Genomic DNA, 11,336 nt, shown 5'->3' on the forward strand with positions numbered 1-11,336 from the left:
CCGCACCCCGGGATAGGCTGTGGGCGTTCCTGGGGCTTGGAGGTGGAAGGGCTGGGCTGTGGGCGCCTGGCTGTGCCACGGGCACCCGCAGAGGGCCAGGGTTCCGCGTTGCGCTGCGCGTGTGGCGTGTGGCGTGTGGCGTGTGGCGTGTGGCGTGTGGCGAGCGGGTCGGGCCCACCACGCATGGCCTGTGGTGAGGTGGGGGCACGTGGGGTTTGAATGGAGCCGGGTTGGGCAAGGTTGGGGGGGCGGGCCGCTGGCGGCAGAGGGAGTGGAAGGGAGGGCGAAGGGCAAGGAAAGGAAAAGAAAAGGAGAAAAGCCTACAGCACCCGGTATTCCCAGGCGGTCTCCCATCCAAGTACTAACCAGGCCCGACCCTGCTTAGCTTCCGAGATCAGACGAGATCGGGCGCGTTCAGGGTGGTATGGCCGTAGACGCCTGTGGCTGCCGCTCGGTGCCCCAAGAGCCTGCTCCGCCCCTCCCAGCCCCAGCCCCAGCCCCAGCCCCAGCCCCAGCCCAGCCCCTGCCGAGCGATTGTCAGCCCTCCTCGCCTGGCCTGGGCCTGGTGCCTGCCTGCCTGCCTGCCTGCCTGCCTGCCTGCCAGCCAGCACGCCCAGGGGACAAGATGCCTCCGGCACCCCGGAGCCGCGGAAGTCCGCGCGCTCTCCCGTCCCGGGACTCTCCTGCCGCGCCGCCGCTTGGCTCCCGGGATGGCAACGGGGTGGGTCGGGGCGCCGGGGGCGAGGCCCGAGGTGTTCTCAGAGCGCCCCCCAACCCCCCCGCCCCCCGCGGGGAGCACAACCCGCCCACTGGCCTTTCCTCCTCTCCCGGCCGCCGGGCTCAAAGCCCACCGGAAGCCTCGGGCGCCACCACAGACCATCATCACCATCCCAACCCCCTGGCCCTTCCTCCGCCACCCTTCCCCTCCCCACCCAGCGACACCAGGACCTGATCGAGAGACACCAGGGGCCGGCTCACAATACGCAGACACACAGACACACAGGGAAAGACAGAGAGACACGGAGTGGGGGGACACTTAGGGGACACACTGGACGGGAGAGACGGGGAGGGACAGAGTGTGTGTGTGTGTGTGTGTGTGTGTGTGTGTGGTCTGTGTGTGTGACAGAGAGAGAGAAAGGGAGAGAGAGATTAGATTATCCAACACACAGACCCTGTCACACCCCAGCACAGACACGCAGACCCCGACCCGGATGCGGACGGGGACAGGGACAGGGACAGAGACCCAGGTGCACACAGGTGACACACACCCACACACAGGGACACACAGGACGCTGTGTGGGCGCGGCAGCTAGCCCACGGGAGGGCGGTCGCGCTTGGGCGCGCTTTGGGCAAGGCGGCCGCGCCCTGGAGCTGCCCTAGGAGCCTTCCCTCGGAGCCCGAGGACTTGCAGCCCAGGTGGCGGGAATCCCGATGGGCTGCCATTCCTGCCCAGCACCCCTCTGGCGTGGGGGCGTGCGAGGCATTCTTTCTTTTGCCCCGTCCTTTATTTTCTGGTGGCCCTTGTCGCCGTGGTGCGGGGCGCCCCGGGGTCTCGCTGAGGGAGCGAGCCTCGCTGTTCCGCTGAGACGGGGCGCGGAGTCGGGTGCCCACGGGGCCTGAGGCCCCGGGCGGTTGGCCATCTTGTGTCCTGTGCGCACGGAGCACGGACGCCCGGGCCCAGGGGCAAAGGGACGGTGACCGGTGCGAAGGAGGGCCATGCCCTTCTGGCGGGAGCGCAGCCCAGGGCTGGTGGGGAGAAGGTGTAGGCGGGCCCAGGCAGGAGGCGGGGCCGGCAGGCGGTTGGCCCGGGGCGCTGCGGTGGGCGGGCGGCCCAAGCGAACTGCTAGGGGCTCGGGAGAGGAGAGGGCCCGGAGGCAGGGAGGAGGCCGAGAACCCAGGGAGCGCACGCCTGCAGAGGCGGGGTCACGGCCCGCCCGGGGCTCCCGCGGTTCCTCTCGCCCGGGCCGCTTTCCCTCCACCCCCCTCCGCCGCCTCCGCCTCCTCTCGCGCCGCCCCCTGAGCGCCCACCGCCCTGCACACCAGCCCCCAGCCCGCACCCCGGGATAGGCTGTGGGCGTTCCTGGGGCTTGGAGGTGGAAGGGCTGGGCTGTGGGCGCCTGGCTGTGCCACGGGCACCCGCAGAGGGCCAGGGTTCCGCGTTGCGCTGCGCGTGTGGCGTGTGGCGTGTGGCGTGTGGCGTGTGGCGTGTGGCGTGTGGCGAGCGGGTCGGGCCCACCACGCATGGCCTGTGGTGAGGTGGGGGCACGTGGGGTTTGAATGGAGCCGGGTTGGGCAAGGTTGGGGGGGCGGGCCGCTGGCGGCAGAGGGAGTGGAAGGGAGGGCGAAGGGCAAGGAAAGGAAAAGAAAAGGAGAAAAGCCTACAGCACCCGGTATTCCCAGGCGGTCTCCCATCCAAGTACTAACCAGGCCCGACCCTGCTTAGCTTCCGAGATCAGACGAGATCGGGCGCGTTCAGGGTGGTATGGCCGTAGACGCCTGTGGCTGCCGCTCGGTGCCCGAGCCTGTCCGCCCCTCCCAGCCCCAGCCCCAGCCCCAGCCCCAGCCCCAGCCCCAGCCCAGCCCCTGCCGAGCGATTGTCAGCCCTCCTCGCCTGGCCTGGGCCTGGTGCCTGCCTGCCTGCCTGCCTGCCTGCCTGCCTGCCAGCCAGCACGCCCAGGGGACAAGATGCCTCCGGCACCCCGGAGCCGCGGAAGTCCGCGCGCTCTCCCGTCCCGGGACTCTCCTGCCGCGCCGCCGCTTGGCTCCCGGGATGGCAACGGGTGGGTCGGGCGCCGGGGCGAGGCCCGAGGTGTTCTCAGAGCGCCCCCCAACCCCCCGCCCCCGCGGGGAGCACAACCCGCCCACTGGCCTTTCCTCCTCTCCCGGCCGCCGGGCTCAAAGCCCACCGGAAGCCTCGGGCGCCACCACAGACCATCATCACCATCCCAACCCCCTGGCCCTTCCTCCGCCACCCTTCCCCTCCCCACCCAGCGACACCAGGACCTGATCGAGAGACACCAGGGGCCGGCTCACAATACGCAGACACACAGACACACAGGGAAAGACAGAGAGACACGGAGTGGGGGGACACTTAGGGGACACACTGGACGGGAGAGACGGGGAGGGACAGAGTGTGTGTGTGTGTGTGTGTGTGTGTGTGTGTGTGGTCTGTGTGTGTGACAGAGAGAGAGAAAGAGAGAGAGAGATTAGATTATCCAACACACAGACCCTGTCACACCCCAGCACAGACACGCAGACCCCGACCCGGATGCGGACGGGGACAGGGACAGGGACAGAGACCCAGGTGCACACAGGTGACACACACCCACACACAGGGACACACAGGACGTGCTGTGTGCGCGGCAGCTAGCCCACGGGAGGGCGGTCGCGCTTGGGCGCGCTTTGGGCAAGCGGCGCGCCCTGAGCTGCCCTAGGAGCCTCCCTCGGAGCCGAGGACTTGCAGCCCAGGTGGCGGGAATCCCGATGGGCTGCCATTCCTGCCCAGCACCCCTCTGGCGTGGGGGCGTGCGAGGCATTCTTTCTTTTGCCCCGTCCTTTATTTTCTGGTGGCCCTTGTCGCCGTGGTGCGGGGCGCCCCGGGGTCTCGCTGAGGGAGCGAGCCTCGCTGTTCCGCTGAGACGGGGCGCGGAGTCGGGTGCCCACGGGGCCTGAGGCCCCGGGCGGTTGGCCATCTTGTGTCCTGTGCGCACGGAGCACGGACGCCCGGGCCCAGGGGCAAAGGGACGGTGACCGGTGCGAAGGAGGGCCATGCCCTTCTGGCGGGAGCGCAGCCCAGGGCTGGTGGGGAGAAGGTGTAGGCGGGCCCAGGCAGGAGGCGGGGCCGGCAGGCGGTTGGCCCGGGGCGCTGCGGTGGGCGGGCGGCCCAAGCGAACTGCTAGGGGCTCGGGAGAGGAGAGGGCCCGGAGGCAGGGAGGAGGCCGAGAACCCAGGGAGCGCACGCCTGCAGAGGCGGGGTCACGGCCCGCCCGGGGCTCCCGCGGTTCCTCTCGCCCGGGCCGCTTTCCCTCCACCCCCCTCCGCCGCCTCCGCCTCCTCTCGCGCCGCCCCCTGAGCGCCCACCGCCCTGCACACCAGCCCCCAGCCCGCACCCCGGGATAGGCTGTGGGCGTTCCTGGGGCTTGGAGGTGGAAGGGCTGGGCTGTGGGCGCCTGGCTGTGCCACGGGCACCCGCAGAGGGCCAGGGTTCCGCGTTGCGCTGCGCGTGTGGCGTGTGGCGTGTGGCGTGTGGCGTGTGGCGTGTGGCGTGTGGCGAGCGGGTCGGGCCCACCACGCATGGCCTGTGGTGAGGTGGGGGCACGTGGGGTTTGAATGGAGCCGGGTTGGGCAAGGTTGGGGGCCGCTGGCGGCAGAGGGAGTGGAAGGGAGGGCGAAGGGCAAGGAAAGGAAAAGAAAAGGAGAAAAGCCTACAGCACCCGGTATTCCCAGGCGGTCTCCCATCCAAGTACTAACCAGGCCCGACCCTGCTTAGCTTCCGAGATCAGACGAGATCGGGCGCGTTCAGGGTGGTATGGCCGTAGACGCCTGTGGCTGCCGCTCGGTGCCCCAAGAGCCTGCTCCGCCCCTCCCAGCCCCAGCCCCAGCCCCAGCCCCAGCCCCAGCCCAGCCCCTGCCGAGCGATTGTCAGCCTCTCCTCGCCTGGCCTGGGCCTGTGCCGCCTGCCTGCCTGCCTGCCTGCCTGCCTGCCAGCCAGCACGCCCAGGGGACAAGATGCCTCCGGCACCCCGGAGCCGGGAAGTTGCGCGCTCTCCCGTCCCGGGACTCTCCTGCCGCGCCGCCGCTTGGCTCCCGGGATGGCAACGGGGTGGGGTCGGGGCGCCGGGGGCGAGGCCCGAGGTGTTCCCCAGAGCGCCCATTGTTGCACAGCATATATTTTGCTATTTTTTTGTTTTTTGGTTTTTTTTTTTAGCTCTTTTTATGTGTTTTTGGCGCCATTCCAATTCTCCCCTCTCCCTCTGCCCTCTTTGCCCTAAGGTTGTAGGTTCCATGCCAACTGCAGGGAGTGCCGGCTCTGTTCCTGAAAACCTGAACCTGTTTCCAGAGCCAGGGAGCAAATCAGAAGAAACAGGCAAGAAACAGCTCTCTAAAGACTCCATCCTTTCACTGTATGGATCTCAGACACCTCAAATGCCTGCCCAAGGTAGATTTCACGGGGATGGTGGCATTATGCCAGATAGAGACATGAGGACTTACATGCAGGAATCATTTGTTGTAATAGGGGGCTGTTGCTTTGGGGGCCAGGACATTATACCCCAAATAGGCCTGAACATGACATTTCTTGTAAAGCTACACAAAGTGTCAGCAGATAGATATTAATGTAACTCAGAGCCATACTTTTGTGGTGTCTGGTGTCACAGCTCTGTAAAGTCTGACTCAGGGTCTGGAGCTGGACCCTGAAAGGAAAATGGCTAGGTCAGCAGTCCACTGGTAAGCCATTGCAAGTCTTGTAGGGAATCTAACTATTCTGCTGTGTAAAAGAGCCTTCTGAGTTGAGTAGAAATGCTACTGAGAAATTTAAATTCAGTATGGAGTTCTTTTTTTTTTTTGCATTTTATTCATTTTTAATTTTAAGGAACAGCTGGCTTCAATATTTATTTAGCAGCTTTTCGTATGTGTTTATTTCCTAACATATGATCACAGTTTTTTTCATTTAATCTTTTTGACATTTCTTGATAATGTCTTTGTTACGTAGAATATTTATTAGTTCCATTACTTGAGTTTGAAAATGTTCACCTTTCATTTATATGATTGGGTTTTTTCTCTGTAACATTGTTCTCTCCTCTCTTACAAAATTAATACATCCTTCAGAAAGGACATCTCACTGTTTCCAGTTTCCTTTTTTTTTTTTTTTAGATTTTATTTATTTATTTGACAGAGATAGAGACAGCCAGCGAGAGAGGGAACACAAGCAGGGGGAGTGGGAGAGGAAGAAGCAGGCTCCTAGCAGAGGAGCCTGATGTGGGGCTCGATTCCAGAACGCTGGGACCACGCCCTGAGCCGAAGGCAGAAGCTTAACGACTGCGCCACCCAGGCGCCCCCAGTTTCTTTTTTCTAGTTGTTTTTTAAAAATTCATTTTAGTTAACATATACTGTATTATTAGTTTTAAGGGTAGAGTTTAGTTTTTCACCGGTTTCATATGAGATCTAGTGCTCGTTACATCAAATCCCTCCTTTTTGTCCATCACTCGGTTACCCCTCTCCTCACTCACCTTCCCTCCTGCAACCCCCATTTTGTTTCCTAGAGTTTAGTGTCTGTTATGGTTTACATGCTTCTCTATTTTTTACCTTGCCCTATGATCAACTCCTTCATTTCTTCAATTCCACATATGAGTGTAATCTCGGGGTAGTTGTCTTTCTATGGGTTTTCACTTAAATGACTGAAATTGAATATGCTGATTTTAAGAGTCTGGTGACCTAACCTTTGGTTAATTACCTACTAATTTGATATGGCAAAGTTTAGAGAAGTGCAACATAGTGCAGTCAAAATGGAGACTAAGACTCTCAGTGTGCAGCCACCATAGCCTCGCGGTCTTTGTAGTTACTTTTTTTTTTTTAATCTGGAACAGTGTACTTGCACTGTGTGCTCCCTAAAGTTGTTTGCCTTCATGAATTTGTGAAACATACTTCTGTGTTTATTTTCCTCCTGGTTCATTCCTGTGTTTATTTTCCTGCTGGTTCCTATCACCACTTGAAATTTTGTATATTAATTTTTTCTGTGTTCTCTCACTAGGCTGTCAGTTGCATGAGAAGTGACCAGTGTGTGCTAAACCCCTATTATACCTCAGTGTCTGGGATAGTCCAGACCTTAACACCTCAGTGAATGTTAATGGCTGTCTGAACATGGAGTGTATAGTGGGCACAGCTCCGTGTCATTTAGCATTGTTCCAGATCAAGAATGAAAGCCTTAGAAAAACAATTTGCCAAAGGTCATAGTCTCTTGTCCTGGAAATGTCTCTTTGTCATCACAAAGATACAAAATTAAAGAAAGCTACTGCCCTGATTTGGGGATAGTCCTGAACATAATAAACTGCCACCTGCCAGGGCTGAGGTCAGAAGGGTGGGTATACAATTCCGGGTGCCTAAGAGGCATTTCCCATCCTCCCAGTATCTTCTCCCATGTCTCTAAGAAACTTAACGCTCAGGCCATCTTAAACAACACCCTTCACTCAGTGGAACGAGGAACTGAAATGTAACCATTTCCAGCCCCCCAAATACCTTATTCTATACTTTAAAACTTGGAAGACCCTCTCTTCCACCTTCAGCCTGTCCACGTTCCCCCATTCCTCAGTTCCTGCAGCTTTGTAGTTTCCTAGTCTTCATTTAGCAAATAAGTATTGACTACGTGTCTACTGCTAATGATCATCCAGCTAGCACAATCCATTCAAACTACACATGACAAGTCTATGACCCCCCTACCCCAAATGGACAGGGGTACGTCCTGCGTGGCTTCACTGGAAATGTTCTAAACCTTTTTTCTATACAGACTTCGGGTTAAATCCTGAAAAGCCAGACCCTAATTGTGCTGCCTACTTATCATCCTTACACCTGTCTACAAAATCAGACAGAGCCCCCAGCCTAAGAGATAAAACTCAAATCATGATGCTACCCTTATGGTACTTTGCCACATGGTCTCAAAATCCAGATTTGTCTCGGATGGTTCGCCCATAGCACCACTATCCTGTACCGCCTGTTTTCCAATGACCGAAAGGAGTTGTTTTTCATATTTTGTCCGGTTTTCTGTATTTACAGTGAAGACAAGCTCACACCAGTTACTCCTTTGTACAATGTTCTAGAATGATCTTTTTATCCATCTGTTTTCTCTGTTGAACTGTGAACTGCCAGAAAACAGCCAGATTATGTTGGACCCTGGCACTTAGCACCAGATCGATTATAGCATCCCTTATGGAATCTTTGTTGTGGCTTATTTCTAAAGACATCCACTATCAATTCCTTCCCCCTTATATTCATAAGACACCCCCTCCCCCTTCAAGAGATAGGGTCTTTCCCCTTACCTGCCTAAATCTGGTCTGGCTTGTGACTGCTTTGACCCATAGAGAATGGCGGAAGTGATGCTTGAGCCAGTTCTCGGCTTGTCTTTTAAGAGAACTGGAAGCTTCTGATTTCTCTCTCAGAACTCTTGCTCCATGAGCTGCTATCCCTGGGAATCCAGACTGTGGTGTGAGAAGTCTGAGCTACATGGAAAGGTCATATACACACTCTAGGTCAAATGCCCAACTGAGCTCCCAGCCAGTCATCCGCACACCTGCCACTGTGTGATGGAGCCATGTAGGATGCCCAGTCTAGCTGAACCTTTAGATGACAGCTGCTTCAGCTGTCATTTAATGGCAGCAGCAGGAGAAACTGTAAACAAGGACCACCTAGCTGAGCCCAGGCAACACACAGAACTACGAGAAATAATAATAAATTATTTTAAACCACTAATAATGAGAGAACAGAAGGCAAGCTGAGGACAAAGCAGAAACTGACACCCTGTGACTCCCCCCCCCGCCATGGGGTGTATGTGACATTCCTCAGCACTCCTGGCTGCCCTAAAGGACAAAGAAATAGTTAAGCTATAGAGACCACAATCCTGCAAGACTTAAGTCTCCCTCAGTTTTACAAATGTCTTTAGCAGTTTTTACAAGACCGAAGCATTTCTATCAATAACCTAGCTTCCGGAAGAGAATGTAGGTATGATTAAATGTCCTTATAATCTGCAGCCTCCAGGAAGCTCCCAACCATCTTAATGTTAATGCCTAGCTAGAGGGCAAAACCACCTTAACTTGACAATGGCAACGCCTCCGGTGTCTTGTGAATCTTCTTTAACATATGAAAGTATTTCCTCAACCTGCCTTTTTCCTTAACTCCCCCAACCCCATGGTATATAAGAGCTACCCCTCACAACCCCGGTGCAGCAGCTCTTTCTGCCCACGGGTCCTGTCCCTGTGCTTTGATAAACCACCAATTTTGCACCAAAGATGCCTCAAGGTTTCTTTCTTGGTCGTCGGCTTCAGAGTCCACCCCACTGAACCTCGCGATTATTCCGCGTCCTCATCATTTGGTACCCGTACGTGGGGCTTTGAGTCTTTACATCCGGACTCTGAGCTTCGGTGCAAAATTGGTGAGTACTTTCTCTCTTCCTTTACTGTCATCTCAGGGTCTCTTTAAGGAGTATGGTCTTATTGGAACACTTTCATGTCGTTAGGTCAGGCTGCAATCCTCTAGCCCATGGCTATTCTATGGGGAGGAAAAGGCCTGCCTTTTGTCTGGAAGTTAGTACCCTGGCCGGGATGGTAATAAGACCCAGAAACTTGAGGCCCCCTTTGTACTGCTGTCCTTATACAAAGTCGTCTGTCTTGGGCACGGGACAGCCACCTAAGTGACTAGCACGGCTGCCAATCTTAAGACTCCCGTGTGAGGTTTCCTCCTGATTGATCTAATGGGATCCCCTCCACATTCCTGGTCTAGCCGCTTCTGGCTGCGGGACCTCCACTTGGAGCCGGCCGAAACCAGTACCCGATGGAACTAAGACCCAACCGGGGACCGTTTCCTAGGGAAGTTGGCTGTAAGGATCACATGTGTTGGAATGTCGCTTAGAACATGACGGATTTCTATCTTTACTGTTTTCCGTCAATGTCCTCTACTAATTACTTAGGCTACAAAATTTGGTAATTTCCCCTTGTTAAACTTTTCTAGTTTTCTCCATGGGTTACAAACAGCTGGTTCTTCAAGGCAAGGCAAAATACATTCAAGGGAAGACAAAATAAGGCGTGACCTTTACGGCATGACTTTCAAGGCATAGTATTCCAGTCCATTCACCAGGCGCCCATCAGCAGCCTAGGATGCGGTGCGGTAAGGGAGGGACGCCGGCATCCCTCCTACGGGACTTTTAAGTCAGGAATGCCTTCATGGGAAGGCAGGATTGTGATCCATAGCGATGTCTTGTTTGAGGGACGCCTCCGGTCGCTTTTGACACACGGGAACCTCTGACATATCCTGCGTGGGACGCCACCCGGGAGTTGGGGGGATTTGGTAATGGACCTTATTTACTTTTCTGAGCGTGGCCTCAGGAGGCTGCTTCTTCGTTTCCCAAGGACTCCCTTGGGGTGACTTTTAACCCATCCGAAACAATCCGGATTGCAAAATTTAGGAAACCACTGATCTCCTGTAACCCTGCATGGTTTCAGTGAGATCTATCTCTTCTGTAAGGAACAGGGCAAATGGACCTAGGGTACCTTCATTCCTCATACCTAGGCCTTCATTGCTGTACACCAGGACCCCGACCTAAGGGCGTTTGCCCGAATGGGTCAGCTAGCAAACTCTCCTGACATACTGGATGATAATTATCTAAATGGGCCTCCCCCGAGTTAACCTAGGTTGCTGGAGGAAACAGGCCATCCCTAGCAAAGGGGACTCGACTCTCTTCTCTCACTGTTCCTTCTAACAGATGTGGGGGCGTCTCCCTCACTCATTTTCTGGGTTAATGGCTATAACTGGAGCCATCTGTGATTAGTCTACCTCGGGAAGGGGACTTGAAGGAATATTCCCAAGCAGCTGCCGAAACTCCCTTTGTTTCGGGGAAATTCCCTGTCTTTGGCCCGACATAGACTGCCTGTTCCCCCTTGTTGGCAGGAAAACATGGTGTCTGCTCCTGTTGCAGCTGAAGCTGATGAGCTCTAAAACTGGGAACCCTTTCTCTGCCTTCTGGCAGCACTTTGTCTCCACTGTCTCCCCCTCCCCCTACCACTTATTTCCGCACCACCTGGGGTGAGGCCTCCTTGACTGGCTTCGGTACCATCCTCGGTGCCTCAGGCACCTTGGCTGCTCCTCCCCTCACCATCAAGGAGCAAGGAAGAGGACCCCCTCGACTTAACACCATGCACTCCAGGTTTCCCCGCCAGTGTCTCAGGTAAAAATTGACAATGGGGAGGATCCAGGTGGAACATAATTCAGTATTTAAACTAAGTTAAGCCTGTTAGTTTAATTAAAATAGACATGTCTTTAAGTTATCAGCGCTAAACGTGAAGCTTTTATTCTATTAAGGTTTAGTAAAGGTCAAACTTGTGTTATCTCTGAGTTGTTAGTAAAACTAAGACTAAAATAATTGTCTCAAAGTTTTCATGGGTAATTGTTAAAAGTAGCTTTCAAAGTCTTTGGTAACCTGATTTTTTAAGGTTTTGCTTGGATGGTAAATGGAATTGAATTCGTTGGACATCTAGGTCCTTTTAAAATAGAAACAGTGCTAAAGCATTGAGTACTGGATGTAGGTTTGTGCTTTTTTGACTTATTGCAAAGAAACTAAGGATATTTAAATCTGT

General features: G+C 55.6%; 3 non-coding genes across 3 annotated transcripts; all 3 read right to left on the reverse strand.

The window, feature by feature from the left end:
• Window positions 1–317: 317 nt before the first annotated feature.
• On the reverse strand, window positions 318–436 carry LOC121101344. The gene has a single exon (XR_005833339.1). It is a non-coding gene; the product is annotated as a 5S ribosomal RNA (ribosomal RNA).
• Window positions 437–2,375: 1,939 nt separating this feature from the next.
• Window positions 2,376–2,494, reverse strand: LOC121101355. The gene has a single exon (XR_005833349.1). It is a non-coding gene; the product is annotated as a 5S ribosomal RNA (ribosomal RNA).
• A 1,927-nt stretch (window positions 2,495–4,421) lies between these two features.
• LOC121101366 lies at window positions 4,422–4,540 on the reverse strand. Its single transcript, XR_005833360.1, has one exon. It is a non-coding gene; the product is annotated as a 5S ribosomal RNA (ribosomal RNA).
• Between the last annotated feature and the right edge of the window lie 6,796 nt (window positions 4,541–11,336).

This window comes from Ursus maritimus, unplaced genomic scaffold (genome assembly GCF_017311325.1).
Source record: "Ursus maritimus isolate PB19 unplaced genomic scaffold, ASM1731132v1 scaffold_7, whole genome shotgun sequence".
NCBI classification, from domain to species: domain Eukaryota; kingdom Metazoa; phylum Chordata; class Mammalia; order Carnivora; family Ursidae; genus Ursus; species Ursus maritimus.